The sequence below is a fragment of the Homarus americanus genome, unplaced genomic scaffold (assembly GCF_018991925.1).
Source record: "Homarus americanus isolate GMGI-L3 unplaced genomic scaffold, GMGI_Hamer_2.0 scaffold20691, whole genome shotgun sequence".
NCBI classification, from domain to species: domain Eukaryota; kingdom Metazoa; phylum Arthropoda; class Malacostraca; order Decapoda; family Nephropidae; genus Homarus; species Homarus americanus.
In genome coordinates, this window is record NW_024718852.1 from 1 (window position 1) to 18909 (window position 18909).

General features: G+C 36.9%; 1 long non-coding RNA gene across 2 annotated transcripts; it reads right to left on the reverse strand.

Moving 5' to 3' along the window:
- Positions 1 to 323: 323 nt before the first annotated feature.
- Positions 324 to 18631, reverse strand: LOC121859858. Of its 2 annotated transcripts, none has more exons than XR_006087743.1 (3): positions 18453 to 18631; positions 12211 to 12313; positions 324 to 342 (listed from the first exon to the last, which is right to left on the reverse strand). It is a non-coding gene; the product is annotated as an uncharacterized LOC121859858 (long non-coding RNA). The 2 variants fall into 2 exon arrangements; XR_006087742.1 differs by lacking the exon at positions 324 to 342 and adding an exon at positions 11245 to 11297.
- Between the last annotated feature and the right edge of the window lie 278 nt (positions 18632 to 18909).

An 18909-nucleotide genomic window follows, 5' to 3' on the forward strand; every position in this document is an offset into this window, starting at 1 on the left:
GCTCTGCTCTGTGCTTGCTGGCTGGCTGCTGCCCTGGACGGCTCTGCTCTGTGCTTGCTTGCTGGCTGCTGCCCTGGACGGCTCTGCTCTGTGCTTGCTTGCTTGCTGGCTGCTGCCCTGGACGGCTCTGCTCTGTGCTTGCTGGCTGCTGCCCTGGACGGCTCTGCTGTGTGTGTGCTGCTGTCCTAGACATCTCTGCTCTGTGTGTGCTGCTGCCCTGGACTACCGCTCCCCTGGACGGCTCTGCTCTGTGCATGCTGCTGTCCTAGACGGCTCTGCTCTGTGTGTGCTGCTGCCCTGGACTACCGCTCCCCTGGACTGCTCTGTGCTTGCTGCCCTGGCCTGCAAATTTATAGAGCCATTAAGTTTCCATTAATAGATGTCTAAATGTCATTACGTCTTTATTAACCTTTTCTAGCATTTACAATATTTTCAACTTTTACAGAAAATTGACTAAGTTCAGCTTCAGATTTTGAAGCAAAATAATTTAATGAAATACTTGAAAAAAATATCTTAATTCATTATATACAAATGAAAAATATATATAAACTTGAAAAATAAACAATATATAAATAATATATATATATACTGTATATATAAATAAAAAAATATAAAATATAAAAAAAAATATATAAATAAAATATATAAATAAAAAATATATACTGTAAATAAATAAAATATAATTAAATAAAAAAATATAAAATAAAATATATATTAATAAAAAAAATATATAAATAAAATATATAAATAAAAATATATAAATAAAATATATAAAATAAAAAAAATAACTAAAATAACCTAAAAACCTGAAAAAAAATAGCTAAAAATATGAAAAAATAGCTAAAAATATGAAAAAATTAGCATTTTTTTTATGAAAAAATGGCTAAAAATTGCAAAATTTGAGCAAAAAAAATTGCCCTTTTTTTACCCTTAAGTGTTTTTTGAGTTTGCCATTGCCAGGACTAACGTTGAAAAAATTTGGTAAAAGATAAGCGGAAGCGTCTCCGGAGGAAGGCCTTCAAATTATCATTCACCAATAATATAAAAAAATACAAGCATAATGGAATACCTGGCCGTGGGAAGAGTAACTCAGTAGGGGCCCAGTGAGTTACTCTCCCCACGTCCAGGTAGTCCGTTATGCCTTATAATACACAGATGCCAAGCTGGAGCTCGTAAGAATGGCACAAATGTTTTACCTCTAAAACCACACAAAAATTTATTACTCAAAATATGCCCAGGAATAATTTTGGCCATTTTTGGACTTAGAATATTTTTAAACAATGAATTTTTGGACTTAGAATAAATTTTGGACTTAGAATACTTTAAACAATGAATTTTTGGACTTAGAATAAATTTTGGACTTAGAATACTTTAAACGATGAATTTTTGGACTTAGAATATTTTGAATGATGAATTTTTAGACTTAAATATTATAAATGATGAATTTTTGGACTTTCATTGAATAAGATCGCTGTAATTCGTACTTCGGTTTAATTCGTATGTTTCTCAAAAAATTAATTGAACGATTTGAATTTGGAATGAATATGAAATAACTGAGTGGTTCAAAAAGTTGCCTTGGCTGTCATATACAATATTATATTTATAATTATTGTGCAAATATAAATAGTTATAAAATGTACAGTACTTACAATATTAAAGTAAATAATACAGTAATAAATAATGAGAGGTGAGATCGTAGATGATATTCCATAAGTGTAATGGCCACACTGGTAAATGAAGTAAAAACCCTTATTGGAGAAATATAAGATGAAATTTTGGAGCTGATTTGACTATAGTGCATTTTTTATCAGATGAGAAGAGATGCCCCGCCCCCTCCTCAAGAGTTACACCTGATTGGCTGTTGCAAATCTGTCCGATTTCCTCCTGAAGTAATGATGTATTTCTAAACGAGTTTATTCATAATGACCATTTCTGACGAGAAAGACATTTAGCTAAATTATTTAAAGATTCATACATTAATTATATCAAACATAAACATGTAGGAAGTTTATCAGAAATATTATACAAGAATTAACTGTTAAACTCTGGTGGCAAATTGACGCTCTCGGAGGACGCATTTAATATATACTTATTTTTACCCACAATAATACACAAATTACGTATCTCTTCTCAGCTGGGATAAAACACACTATAGGTCCCTCTTCTGCCAACTAACACAACAAAACAAGGGAGAAATACATAGAACAAAGGAAAAGTCTCCTGAGTTAGGTAGGTTGGGGATTAATCTTCTTGATGAGAGCAGTGGACCCCAGACCTGATCCTCAATACTATTACACTTTCTGAATATCATCCACATATTATCAGTTCACCTCACAATGTACAGTAAGTCTTACATTTATTTATTACTGTATTATTTACTTTATCATTACTGTTTGTGCACTTAAAAAATATTTGTTTGCACAGTAATTATAAATAAGATTATTTTGTGTGGCAGTCAAGGCATGGTAACTGAGTATGTTTGTTGGTTGGAATAATGAGGAACAATCTGAACAGAAAACGAACAAATAATTGAACAAAAAGATTGAGAAAGTGTGGAATAATGTCAAAATATTCGGAACTCGGTTAATTTGTATTTTCAGGAATTCGGTGGACCACAAACGGCACTATACTCTCATTAATTTGACAAAAGAGACTCTGCGTCACTCAAATTACCGAAAATACGAATTAACCGAGTTCCGAATATTTTGATATTACTCGACAATTCCTAAATTTTTTGTGTTCAATTACTGTATTCATTTGTTTTCTGTTCAGATTGTTCCTCATCATTCCAACCAACAAACATACTCAGGTACTATAGTAGCACCGACATTTCTTTACAACCTATCCTCATGTCATTCTTTGCCTACCTGTAACTCCCCTCCCCTCCACATTCATTTGTGTATCTCTTGACCCAGTTAGTTTCCTCCTTTCTCTCCTGAACCATCTCAGTTTAGCCTCCAGGTACTGTACTTCTCTCTGTTGCCAACCATCTTCCACATCTCACACAATCTTCTTTTCTCTTTTTATCTCTCTTTCCACTTCATCATTCCCGCCATCAACCACACTCAACGGAACATCTTTTATTATGGCCCAGCGTCTTGGTACAGTGCCCCTCACTGGCTGCTTCCTAGCCTCTCAACTCATAAGAAAATGCTTCTTTTACATTCAGTTCCTTCACAATTCCCACACTCTCCTTCTTGGAACATCCACCTTCTTCCTCTCCCTCCATCTTTAAGTAACACACACAAGCAACCTGTTCTAATTTCCTGACCAAAATGTAGCCAATCTGGGTTTCTGTGCCACCTGCCTTAGGCCTACATGGTCAGCCTACTTGCCCTATTCTTAAACACATGTTACATACCATCCCCAAACTCAAGTGTTCTTTCACCTTCAGTATTCCTTATTCCAAAGCCTTTCCCACCACGCACACCTTCATAACCCAGCGTGACAAATTTGGACAATAAAAATAGTTTGTTTTAACGGAGATCACTACACAATAAACTGTATCTCCTAAAACAACATTAACTGCCACGACTATAACAGAATAATTGCCGCTCAAGTCACTCGACAGATTTTACGGCAACATTAAATGACGCCGAACTAATGAGATAGAATTCCTAAACGAACAATAAAATGTATTTATGGTTTAGTTTAACCTAAATGGTAAATATATGTAAAGTACCTGAACGGTTCAACAGTCTCACTAAATCACATTAATTCTAAAGTCCTTAAAAACAATTTTGTTCTTTAATTTCAAATCATATTGTGATGGAATTCTAAGTCCAGGTAAAATTAAAATATAAATTTAGCCAAATTATACCTGGATAAACAGTGAGAAATAAAGGTGTTCTGGTTTATAATTAAAATAAGACAAATTGTCAATCTTCCAGAGCCACAGCTAAACACCTCAGTTTAATATTGACCTCCACCTCACACTGGCTCACACTACAACAGAGTAACACCTGTGATGAAACAACATTATCAGGGAAAAGATCAAAATATTTACATACACTAGACTACTTTAGATAGATAGATATATAATTATTATGTAAACTTATCACAAGTTTACAATTGGTTCAACCTGCATATAGACAATGTAGGTATACAGTTCACCATGTATATAGACAATACTGTATAGGTATACAGTTCAGTATATTGTATTAGCCTCTCACATTAATATTATATAAATATGAGCTAAGGACATATATTCATTATATACATTCTATCACCCAGACTATTGAGCATACAGCGACATAAACATGTGTTCTGTCACACCTCCTAGGGTGCACAGCCCATAAACATTTCTTCTGTCACACCTCCTAGGGTGCACAGCCCATAAACATTTGTTCTGCCACACCTCCTAGGGTGTACAGCCCATAAACATTTGTTCTGTCACACCTCCTAGGGTGTACAGCCCATAAACATTTGTTCTGTCACACCTCCTAGGGTGCACAGCCCATAAACATTTGTTCTGTCACACCTCCTAGGGTGCACAGCCCATAAACATGTGTTCTGTCACACCTCCTAGGGTGCACAGCCCATAAACATTTCTTCTGTCACACCTCCTAGGGTGCACAGCCCATAAACATTTGTTCTGTCACACCTCCTAGGGTGTACAGCCCATAAACATTTGATCTGTCACACCTCCTAGGGTGTACAGCCCATAAACATTTGTTCTGTCACACCTCCTAGGGTGTACAGCCCATAAACATTTGTTCTGTCACACCTCCTAGGGTGTACAGCCCATAAACATGTGTTCTGTCACACCTCCTAGTGTGTACAGCCCATAAACATGTGTTCTGTCACACCTCCTAGGGTGTACAGCCCATAAACATTTGTTCTGTCACACCTCCTAGGGTGTACAGCCCATAAACATTTGTTCTGTCACACCTCCTAGGGTGTACAGCCCATAAACATTTGTTCTGTCACACCTCCTAGTGTGTACAGCCCATAAACATGTGTTCTGTCACACCTCCTGGGGTGTACAGCCATAAACATTTGTTCTGTCACCTCCTAGAGTTGTACAGCCCATAAACATTTGTTCTGTCACACCTCTAGGGTGTACAGCCCATAAACATTTGTTCTGTCACACACCTCCTAGGGTGTACAGCCCATAAACATTTGTTCTGTCACACCTCCTAGGGGTGTACAGCCCACTGGCTGGTCTGTCCACCTCCTAGGGTGCAGCACATAAACATTTGATCTGTCCACCTCCTAGGGTGTACAGCCATAAACATTCTGTCACACCTCTAGGGTGTACAGCCCATAAACATTTGTTCTGTCACACCTCCTAGGGTGTACAGCCCATAAACATTCTTCTGTCACACCTCACCAAGTTGCACCCAGCCCATAAACATTTGTTCACTGTCACACACCTCCTAGGGTGTGCAGCCCATAAACATTTGTTCTGTCACACCTCCTAGGGTGTACAGCCCATAAACATTTGATCTGTCACACCTCCTAGGGTGTACAGCCCATAAACATTTGATCTGTCACACCTCCTAGGGTGTACAGCCCATAAACATTTGATCTGTCACACCTCCTAGGGTGTGCAGCCCATAAACATTTGTTCTGTCACACCTCCTAGGGTGTACAGCCCATAAACATTTGATCTGTCACACCTCCTAGGGTGTACAGCCCATAAACATTTGATCTGTCACACCTCCTAGGGTGTACAGCCCATAAACATTTCTTCTGTCACACCTCCTAGGGTGTACAGCCCATTAAACTACAGACTCAACCCTCAGTGTGTGGTAGGCTGTTTAGTTAATGACCTGTTGAAGTGTGGTTACTGTCCAGTCACCAGACTCAAGAGAGTTCAGCCCAGTTCACAGCCGGACACGATGCCCTAAAGTGAGACCAGCTCTCCGGGCTGTACCTCTCTCTAATTATATCAGCTAATTACAAGCCAATAGCTAATGCTCATTAGTCTGTCAATACCAAATAATTGTACAGACATTACTACCCAATATAACTATTAAATCAGCATGTGTGTTTACATTAAACCAAGGAACGAGTGAAGAGAACATTATCTGTGTGTCTTGCTTAACTTACAAGCTAAGATAATTGCAAGTACAACTCAGGACAGCTGTGACAATTTAAACTATCTACGACTGTATCAAAGGTAACATGACGTGAGATGACCCTATATCTCACTCAGCTGTATCAAAGGTGACATGATGTGAGATGACCCTATATCTCACTCAGCTGTATCAAAGGTGACATGACGTGAGATGACCCTATATCTCACTCAGCTGCATCAAAGGTGACATGACGTGAGATGACCCTACATCTCACTCAGCTGCATCAAAGGTACCAGCGACTAACCTACACTCGTTCAGGCAAGTGTTAACAAGTGAGATAGTTTGGTATCTTACCACAGCTAAAACAATATAGACAACCCAGGTATACAGTTCACCATGTATATAGACAACACAGGTATACAGTTCAGTATATATTGTGGAAAATGTATAATTCCATGTAATAATTAAGAATTGTAAATAAAACCTGGTAACAATCTGCCCAGTGGAGCCTTGAAGCAACTATCCTCATTTACTCAGTGAGCATTATAGAGGAACAGTCCTTTGTGTTCCTGACCTGCATCTGATAATGGCTGAACCACATCATCAAGGTCAAAAGTAAGTAATAATAAATGGCCGTTATAAACCATCAAGTGCCGTTGAGGACGTCTGTGTTGTGGCCTTCTGAATCCTGCCAAGTTAAACCTTTTAAGGAAGGTCTTCACTCCCTGCAGTAGTTTGTAACAGGTGGGTCAGACCTGCACAGTACCACACCACCGACTTAACGCGAAAATATTTATCATTGTCACCTCAGATCCACTACATCCTCACACAATAATAATTCTTGGCTTTTACACAATAAAGGCCAGAGGAGAGATGGAGTGGCAAGAGAAGGCCACCTTATAGTTGTGTGTGATCAAGACTCATTCATCAGTGGCATAAATGTTAAAGCTCACTATGGCCGAGTCAACATTAAATTAGGATTCACGTAGCGACGTCGTAATTACCAGTAATGAGCCGTTTAGGCAGTTGGTCTGTTACAACTGTACAGTATGGGAGGAAACTGTAGTATTGTACCTGCAGAAAACCTGCCATGTTTGTTAGTGAGGGTAACATCTGTCCCAAAACGAGCAGTTTTAATGAAAAAGCTGTGAATTCTAGAATTTTATTCTTTGCCTTTTTTATATCATAAAATGTAGACTTTCCAATGTCGTATGTTTCCATTAGAACAGTATTGCTCACACCACATTCTAGTTTCTTAATTATTTCAAGTTTGTCACTCAATTTCAACGAGTTATTCTTTCTCTTCACACAACGAAGTTTATCTACTATAGGAGCCATTATCATGGGCTTGTACAGTACTCTGTAAATGGAAAGAGTAAGACTCAAAATAATGTTATGTTACACGGGTATTCTATTCATACTGTGCCTGATATAATGCATTCACGGAAATGTAATAGTTTTGCTGAAATGGCGTACGTATTACAGTGGAAAGTTGGATAAAATCGTGATGAAAACAATGACTTTATCTTTCTTTCGTTCAAAAGATGTTACCGTAATCGCTTTTCGAATGGTTTTCAGTTAAAAAACTGTTGTATTACAATAATATTCTATCCTAATTGACTTGAATAAATACTAAAATAACATATTTCTGAATATTTTCATTAAAATCCATCAAAATCATTTTCCTTGTCATCGTCTGCAGCACCAAACAGCTTCTCCCTAGTCCTCTCCTTGAACAGGGCTAGAGGGTACGTGTTTTTTGAATCGTTTTCAGTTAAAAAACTATTACATCACACGGATATTTTACTTAAACTGCGCCTGAATGAATATATTCTTGGAAATAAATAGTTTTGCTGAAACGTGATGTATTTCAATGTAAAATAGGATAAAAATACATGATGAAAACAAAAGACTTTTCCTAAGCTTCCGATGTTCTTAAGATGTTACTCGTTTTTTTAATAGTTTTCGGATAAAATTCTGTTATATTACAATGATATTCTATTCATACTGTGCTTGATATAATACATTCACGAAATGTAATATTTTTGCTAAAATTACGTACAGATTACAGTGGAAAATGGGATAAAATCGTGACGAAAACAATGACTTTCGCTTTCTTTCCTTCAAAAGATGTTACCGAAATCGCTTTTCGAATGGTTTAGTTAAAAAACTGTTGTATTACAATAATATTCCCTCCTAATTGACTTGAATAAATATTTGAATGGAAATATACAATATTTTTGTTGAAACTACCCGCGTTTCAGTGTAAAGTGTCGTAATAATAAATGGTAAACAATTTGCCTTCGGCACTCGTGTTTCAGGCACGGCGAGCCTCAGTTTATAGGACATAGAATGTTTTTACTGAAGGTTTTGCTGTTCCATTACCCTCAAAAACGTGGGTCAAACTATAAACGAGGAATATCATAAATTAACGATTTCTTGATCAAAAAATCAGGGTCGACCTATAAACGGTATGTTGTCACAGTTTGATTGCTCGTTTTAAATTGGCGACCACGTGGTCGCTTGTTGTCGCTGTGCAGCTGTGGCGCTCACGCATGCGCACATACACACAAAAGCCTGCTAAAAAAAAAAAATAAATAAATAAATAAAAAAAAAAATCAGGATTCTCGGGTGGTCCGGATTTCTGGCATCCGGATTTTTGGACTTTTACTGTAATATAATTTGCATTGCTGAAATCCTTGCAAGACAGAGATTAATTTGAATATAAGCGTCATATATTTTGCTCAAGATATAAAAAATGTAGTACATTAGTGTACAATACTGTAGTACATTTTATAAAAAGTTTTTCAACTGCATTTTTGGGTAGATTTACATAAATTTCTTCATTTATTTTGATCCATTTACATTTACATTACGGTAACATCTTTTGAACGAAACAAAGCGAAAGTCATTGTTTTCGTCACGATTTTATCCCACTTTCTACTGTAATACATACGTCATTTCAGCAAAAATATTACATTTCCGTGAATGTAGTATATCAAGCACAGTATGAATAGAATATCATTGTAATATAACAGTATTTTAACTGAAAACTATTAAAAAACGAGATAACATTTCTTGAACATCGGAAGGTTAGGTAAAGTCTTTTGTTTTCGTCATGTATTTTATCCTATTTTACATTGAAATACAACACGTTTCAGCAAAACTACTATTTATTTCTGAGAATATATTCATGCAGGCGCAGTTTAGGTAAAATATACATGTGATGTAAAAATTTTTAATTGAAAACGATTCAAAAAACATGTACCCTCTAGCCCTGTTCAAGGAGAAGACTGGGAGGAGCTCTTTGGTGCTTAAGACGATGACAAGGAAATAGATTTTGATGGATTTTAATGAAAATATTCAGAAATATGGTATCGTAGTACTTATTCAAGTGAATTAGGATAGAATATTATTGTAATACAACAGTAGTGACGACGTGGAGGAGGCGGAGGCATAGAGCGGGGAGGTGCGGTGACTGGCGGCAGCAGGGACGAGTGGGGATGCCAGCCAGTACATTACGGATGTATAGTATTACAGGTAGTTCTGCTATAACGCGATAATTGTGTTCTTGTAAAATATCGTGTTATAGAAAATCGCGTAATAGAAATAACAGGGCTTATGGAGAAAATAGGGTTAGGTGCAGATTACTCGAAATCGAAAAAATTTAGTAGTTAGCCTAACACAAAGGATAGCACAGTCTAAATAAATGTTACATTCATATCTAATAATAAAATCATACAGTAAATTTAACACTTTACCTTGAAAAAATATGAATGTAACTTGATGGGGGAGAAGGGTGATTTTGAGGTTGATAACATCGAGCTTCTCTTCAAGTGTTATATCCTTTCTTTTACGATAATCACCGGGAATTCTATCATCAGAACGCTTTTTGGAGATATTCTTCTTTACTATATTCACAGTTAATACCACAAAATTGGAGAAATAGTAAGCAAAAATCGCGTTATAGCAAACAAGCGTTCGCGTTATACAAATATTGTTCCGAATTCATAAATCGCGTTAGAGCAAATTCGCGTTATCAAAACACGCATTATAGCAGAACTCACTGTAATTGATTTTATAGCTCTTTATGCATTTTAATATTAAATACTGTACATTACGTTTCAACAAAACTACTATTTATTTCTGAGAATATGGAAATGTAATATTTTTGCTGAAATGACATACATATTACAGTGAAAAGTGGGATAAAATTGTGACGAAAACAATGACTTTCGCTTTCTTTCGTTCAAAAGATGTTACCGTAATCACTTTTCGAATGGTTTTCAGTTGTGGGATTATGAGGCTAATGATAGGATAGAATATTATTGTAATACGGTACGGTACAACAGTTTTTTAACTCAAAACCATTTGAAATGCGATTACGGTAAAATCTTTCGAACAACGAAAGAAAGCGAAAGTCATTGTTTTCGTCATGATTTTATCCCACTTTCCACTGTAATATGTACGTCATTTCAGCCAAAATATTACATTTCCATATTTATTTCTGAGAATATATTCATTCAGTCACAGTTAAGGTAAAATATACTTGTGATGTAATATTTTAATGAGAATACGGTATCGTAGTTTTCTTTTGTTTCAAATTTAATTAACAAAGATTGATGTTTCAAATGTAATGAACAAAAATTTATGTACAGTATCTATAAATAAACTTTAAAAAATGAATACTTTGTTTTACATCATCCTGTGTATACCATACCATGCATTTGGTTACTTTGGGCTTGCTATTATGATGCAAGAGATCTGCCCTGGCAGCTGTACCGACACTCACCGCCGGTGGTGCGTCGTTTCCATTGTTTACTGGTAGTTCCTGGTAAATATTTTTCAACCTAACGAAACTATTAGCCGTTTAGAGGTCGACCCCTAATTTTTTGCCAAATAATTTAGTCTTAAAAACTCGAACTACACACAGGTATATATGGTAAATAAGGACATTGGGGGCCAGGGGTTTTTTAGGGGGGGGGAGGCAAAAGTGCACGGATTTTCAACATTCATGGGTATCTCTCTTACCTAACCCCCGCGTATGTTAAGGGCTGACTGTATGTATGCATGCATAAAACAAGTAGAGTATTAATAAACATGATGGTTCATGTGCTATAACAGGAACAGGTACTGCAGTAAGAGGTGTAGTATTACCTGGGCCTCGGCCATATCCTGCCAAACACTGTGCCTTTAACCTCTCCGAACCTCTTCGTTTTGACGATATAATCAAAGATAGCCGTTCTTTCCTCGTGGGAGTAGTATACATCTTTTCTGTAAAAGAAAACTTATGATAATATACTTTCTTGAATATTTTTTCACACAACTAAAAGGAATATCCTTCCTTCTTTAGGCATTTGCCTCCAGGTGTAATGTTAACCTACATCTATTGAGGATGAAATCTTTCACCTACAAATTGACAATAACACATTTGCTGTAATCAGACATATCTAGTTGCCTCAACCCCAACAATAACCGAATTTTTTCTTCCAAATTTTCTTATTATTGTGGACTTATACTGTAAAACAAGTTAATGATCACCAAAAACAGCACTCGTCTTACACCCCCCTCGTAAACCACCCCAAAATAAAATTATAATAAAAAACTCATTTGCCTATCAGTATTTATCTTTCCGTCCCTATTATTAGCCAGAGATTTATAATATTGCTAAGTATAATAGTGTGAAATAATAAGGAAACACCACTATAAAGGTGCTCCTCTACTTAAGAACGTTCAACTTACAAATTTTCAGAGAAACAAACATCATCAATGAGCGGGGTTACCTGCCAGAACAGGTGTTTAATGTGGATGAGACTGGATTATTTTGAAGAAAATTCCAGATAAAACAAACATTACCTAAGAGGAGAAGAGTGAGCCAGGTTTTAAGGCTGTATTAAAGGGTATAGCTGGGCTAAATATCCATAATCTTTTCAGTTTTTACAATAAGTTTGGTATCTACAGGAGTAAAGTTGGACTTACAAACAAGACTCAAGAATGTAGCTCTTTCGCAAGTAGAGGAGCATCTGTAGTGCATTTTTTTCTCAGGTGAGAAAAGATGCCCCGCCCCATGACTGTATTGCTCTAATTTTATCCAAAATTTTATTATAACATGCATATTATCTCGATATTACTACATATTAATTCACAGAAATAAACAAACATGTTGTCAGTAAAGAAGAACACTCACCTCAACCCAAGAAACAGGAAGTTTGCAGGTGTAAGTCCTGGACCCACTCTCCAGAGGACTATTTCAAAGCACACTAAGTCTCGGTAATTTCCAGGAAGGTCACCTGCAACAAGAAAGTCTCTTTCAGAAACAGGTAATTAAACACAATTGAAATCTTAACTATAAAGTAGAAGGAGTGACAACAACTTGTTTCAGTTGCTCTCCACCCATAGCAGGAAAAGGCTGATATCATCATAATCATCTCCAACATTTCATGTCCATTTCCCACAGTTGTGTGCATTAGCCATGATTACCTGATGGCAGCTCTCTAAGCTGCATAATGTCTTTTAATAACATCATAAAGATTAAGTTGTAAATGTGTCCACCAAACTTTGAGGGCTTGGAACCCTTGGAAGCTCTAAACTAGAGTGATTAGGGCTAAACTGACCATCAGCCAACTTCCCCCTAACCATGTCCCATGATCAGATGTTTGACAAAGCAAGGTTGTCCATGGTGGCTTGGAAGGTATGGAAATCACTCTCAAGGTTTCACAGCACATGAGTTACCAATTATTTACTTGTCAGACTTTATCACTGAGTGGGAAGAAGAATCAACCCCACATAATCCACTGACCTCTTATGATGACATCAAAGGAGGAGGATGGGATCTCATTAATTCTTTTTAGGCTCTATTATCAAACAGGATTTCAGGATCTATCCTTTATAACTATTTATCTGTCAAAAATAACTAATGAATGCTTAAGCTGTGCTGTACAAAGAACACTCTCATGAAGAAGACCTGACCACAGTTGATACAAAACTGTACCACGTATGAAAATATGAAAGTTAAAGACACACGTAATGAAAATTCAAAATGCCCGAACTGCAAAGGACATCACCGCACTTTGGCAGCACGATGCCCAGTAAGGAAGGATATCATCAAAGACATGAAGGAAAAGGAAAAATCGAACAAACATATAGAAACTGACCCAACTAAAACCTATGCTGCAATAACAAAGTTGCAAGACACTACAGATGGCACGCACGCGCCATCTATCGGACAATCCCAGAACCAGAAATTTGACACTGACAGTCCCTCGCTTAATTCAGATTTCGTCCGATATCGGGATTAAAGGGGTCCGTTTTAACGAGGGTCTACCCTTCACCATACTAGCCACACCGATACATGCCCACATAATCAACGTGGCTAACACGGGAACATTCGGGAAAAACTATCAGAGAAATGTTTGCAGCGAACAACCTACCACAGGTAAACTTCCCACACAATGCCCCATCAGCAGACATTTTCAAAATAATAACCAAAAACAGTCTAGGAATCACCAGCAAAGAAAGGGAAGATAAAATAACACAACAAGAAAATTGCACAGGAGCAGAGACTGCAATGGATACAACCCACTCCCAAATAACCACAAGACCCTAGAGAACACAACCAACCAATCAGCTAAGTCAACACCAGCAAGACCACGTAGAGAGAACCCCACCGGTCAACGGCCAGCCGACGTCGGAGACAGCATAGGAATCAGGTTTTACTCAGTCAACTCCCTGTAACAAATGAGAGATTGTTAAAAGATATTAAAGAAGGAACAACCAAATACACATATGAAGACAACACAGTAGAAGAGGGACTCATAGAAACACTAATACGTGGAGGAAAAATAAGCAGCAAATACAACAAAATCGAGAACGTAGACTTATCAAAATTCAAGAAAATAAGAACAGGACTGAAGGAGAAGAGAGAGAGACTCTCCCCGGAGAGACCCGAGCAACCGAACAACACGCGTCAAGTTCATGCGACCCACGATTACGCAAAACAGAACACAGAAAATAATACAACACAACGTCCTGGCCTGGACACATACAAGAAAAACAGAACTGACAAACATATACAACAGCATAGACCCAGACAATTCTCATAAACTCACACCGACGGAAAAACAGTGACAAAATAAAACTCTTCAACTATTACACACATCAACTGAACATACACTCATAGACAATTTCCAAACCTACTTCTTAGCAGTCGAAATCAACACAACTAAAGGCCCAATAACAATCGGAACAACATATTTACCTTGCCGACGACAAACATTCCCGACTGGCGACTTACTAAAACTAATGAGACGTAACACACCAGCATACAGTATTTTATAGGAAACTTAAATGCGACACACACCATACTCGGACACAGAACCAGAAACCCAAGGGGGAAGATTATACACGACCTATTAGAAAACGGCAACATCACACACCTGGGCCCAGATTTCGAAACCTACATAGCTGCAGGAAGCACCGGGAAGCCGGATATGGTTTTGACCAATAGACACCACCATTTGAATTCACACATGAAACCTGGACCAACCACCACTAGCGATCACCTGCCCATAATTATCACTCAATCAACATCACCAATACAAATCCCCTCCATCCCTAGATTCTCTTTCAACAGAGCAAACTGGGAGGGTTTTAAGGCAGAACTCAACACAAACGAACAAATACATCAACATAAAAACACAGCAGACATTGACATAGCCCTGGAAACATGGTACTCTAAAGTCACCACAGCCATGGAAAATAACACCCCCAAAACAACTTACCGCACACTACCCCACGCACAATTAACACACGAACAGAAGATAATCCAGACAAGACTGAATAATATACTAGAACATACAAATGCTCACGGCTGGAACCAAGAAACGATAACTCTCTTCAGAAACCTAAAGGAAGAGCTGAAAGAAATATGTAAACAATCACACAACGACAAATGGAACCAGATAATCACAAACACAGAGGCCGATTATCACAACCCAAAATTTTTCTGGAGTAAAATAAAAAACTAATGGGCACTAACTCCATAGATAACAGCCATCTTACAGACGACAACGGGGTAAAAGCTAGAGAATCTGTAGAAAAAGAACTGATCTTCAGAAATTTCTGGAGCAACATATATAAAATGACAGAAGAAGAAACAGAAACTATTGTAGAGTAACAGAACAGATGGTAACAACACACCTTACACTAAACACACAGAAATGGCAACCACCAAGAACAATAGACCTCAACATACTAATCAGTGCAGACACATTAACCTTGCCAATCACCACAAAGACATAAGAAACATAATAACCACTTTTAAAAATAAAGCACCTGGACTAAGTCAGACAAACAAAACAGTCCTTCAAAACATACCCACAAATCTTTAACGCTTCACTAGCAACAGGACACTTCCCCAGACCTATATCCTTATTAGAAACACCAGGGAAAATACTAGAAAAAATAGTCAACAGCAGACTCAGAAACTATCTAGAACAGGAAAACAAATATAACCCCAGACAACACGGATTCCGAAAGAACCGAGGCACAAACACGGCTATTGCATTAATTTGAGAATCAATAGCTAATGCCGTCCGCAATAAAAACCAGTGCAATATTGTTCTCAGAGACGTATCAAAAGCTTTTGATAAAATGTGGCTCTAATTCCACAGTGAATTTGATCGAGGGGGCTAAGTTGTTAAGTTGTGGCAGGAATGCTTTTAGGTCCTCATTACATGGGCAGAGACATAATACATCATCAACATATCTAAACCAGACTGCTGAAGGTGGTAAAATATTACTTAATAGTTTCTTTTCAACTGCCACAACTTAACAACTTAGCCCCCTTGCTCAAATTCACTGTGGAATTAGAGCATGACTGTAAATTTCCTTTACTAGACTGTCTGATCCACAGAATAGGTAACACCTTTAAGTTCAGTATTTATAGGAAACCTACTCATGTGTGTTCATACATTCATTATTATTCTGCCCACCATAATAGTCAAACAGTCAGTATTTTCATCATTGTTTTTATGTGCTTTGAGAATTTGCAGCCCGGAATTTATTGATGAGGAATATAAATATATCTATAATATTGGCTTGAACCTTCAGTACCCTAGATCTTTCATAGACAAATGCCTTAACATTACTAAGAAATCTTTCTATAGAACCAATCCCAAGCCCACCCATGACCATAAGAATCTCTTAGTATTACCATTTCACAAAAATTTTTCTCAAATTCCTTTACAACTAAAAACCTGGAACGTCAATGTGGCATTTAAAAACTCATGCACTGTTAACAAATAAATAAATAAATATATATATATATATATATATATATATATATATATATATATATATATATATATATATATATATATATATATATATATATATATATATATATATATATATATATATATATATACACACACAGTTGGCCCTTAACATACGCTGGTTTAGCATACACGGATTTGCAAATACGCGGATTGCCCCGCCGGAGGAATATTCTGTACATTGAAGTAATTGAAGTACATTCAAATCGCGCGCCATTCAACTCGCACGCGGCCCCGAACACGGGACACCGCCCGCTCCTGCAACCTCACACACACACACACGCATAGCTCTCCCTCACTCAGTCAGTCTCGCTGTAACCACGCTTGTGTTGACATCAGCATTGTAGTTGCAAAAATATTACATTTCTGTGAATGTATTATATCAAGCACAGTATGAATAGAATATCACTAATATAAGAATATTTTAATCGAAAACTATTAAAAAAACGAGTAACATATCTTGAACATCAGAAGGTTAGGTAAAGTCTTTTGTTTTCGTGTAGTTTATCCTAATTTACATTGAAATACACCACGTTTCAGCAAAACTACTATTTATTTCTGAGAATATGGAAATGTAATATTTTGCCGAAATGACGCAGGTATTACAGTGGAAAGTGACGAAAGCAATTACTTTCACTTTCTTTCGTTCAAAAGATGTTACCGTAATCGCTTTTTGAATGGTTTTCAGTTAAAAAACTGTTGTAATACAATAATATTCAATCCTAATTCACTTGTGATGCAACAGTTTTTTTACTGAAAACCATTCGAAAAGCGATTACGGTAACATCTTTTGAACGAAAGAAAGCGAAAGTCATTGTTTTCGTCACGATTTTATCCCACTTTCCACTGTAATACGGACGTCATTTCAGCAAAAAATATTACATTTCCGTGAATGTAGTATATCAAGCACAGTATGAATAGAATATCATTGTAATATAACAGTATTTAAACCAAAAACTATTAAAAAAACGAGTAACATATCTTGAACATCGGAAGGTTAGGTAAAGTCTTTTGTTTTCATCATGTATTTTATCCTATTTTACATTGAAATACACCACGTTTCAGCAAAACTACTATTTTTTTCTGAGAATATATTCATTCAGGTGCAGTTTAGGTAAAATATACATGTGCTGTAACATTTTTTTAATTGAAAACGATTTGGAAAACACGTACCCTCTAGCCCTGTTCAAGGAGAAGACTGGGAAGAGCTGTTTGGTGCTTAAGACGATGACAAGGAAAATGATTTTGATGGATTTTAATGAAAATATTCAGAAATATGGTATTGTAGTATTTATTCAAGTGAATTAGGATAGAATATTATTTTAATACAACAGTAGTGACGATGTGGAGGAGGCGGAGGCATAGAGCGGGGACGAGCAGTGACTGGCGGCAGCAGGGACGAGTGGAGATGCCAGCCAGTACATTACGGGTGTACAGTATTAATTGATTTTATAGCTCTTTTTGCATTTTAATATTAAATACTGTACATTACGTTTCAACAAAACTACTGTACTTGTTTCAAATTTAATTAACAAAGATTGATGTTTCAAATGTAATGAACAAAAATTGATGTACAGTATCTATAAATAAACTTTAAAAAATGAATACTTTGTTTTACATCGTCCTGTGTATACCATACCATGCATTTGGCTACTTTGGGCTTCCTATGATGACGCAAGAGATCTGCCCTGGCAACTGTACCGACACTCACAGCCGGTGGTGCGTCGTTTCCATAGTTTACTGGTAGTTACTGGTAAATATTTTTCAACCTAACGAAACTATTACCCGTTTAGAGGTTGACCTCCAATTTTTTGCCAAATAATTTGGTCTTAAAAACTCGAACTACACACAGGTATATATGGTAAATAAGGACATGGGGGGCCAGGGGTTTTTCAGGGGGGGGGGCAAAAGTACACGGATTTTTAACATTCACGGGTATCTCTCAAACCTAACACCAGCGTATGTTAAGGGCCGAGTGAAAAAATGTATATGCTACAATACAAAACTAACTGAACCAAAAAAGATAAAGTTAAAGTCTTAAATTATTTATGCCTTAACCACATGAAAAGGTTAAATAAATACACAGTAAACTTACTGCTCCACATGTAACAATGCGATTGGTGCTGGGAGCCCAGTCAATGCCTGTGACACGCAGATCATGACCCTGGAGTGTTTCCTGAAGCTTCCACTCTGATGCAGCTCTGCCATATATATTCACTTCATTGTTGTTGAGACTCAATGCCACTTCTGTAAGAAATACACACACATGCACTGAGGTTGCAAAACTAGAGAAACAAAACAAAACTACAGAGAAGCTAAGTAGCTAAATAAAATCTAAACCTAACAATGAAAAAAAAAATAAAAAATAAAATTAACTCCACCTACTTTCTGGTACAAACTGGGAGAGATCAGAAGCTTTGAACATGTTATGACCAGAAGAGGAAACCAGTCCTGCTCAGGTATAAAAAAGAGGACTGAACCCCCCCCCCAGTGATTATGCTGTATTATGACAGCTGTCTGGCTGAAAACTTAGGTAAAATTGCAGATTACAG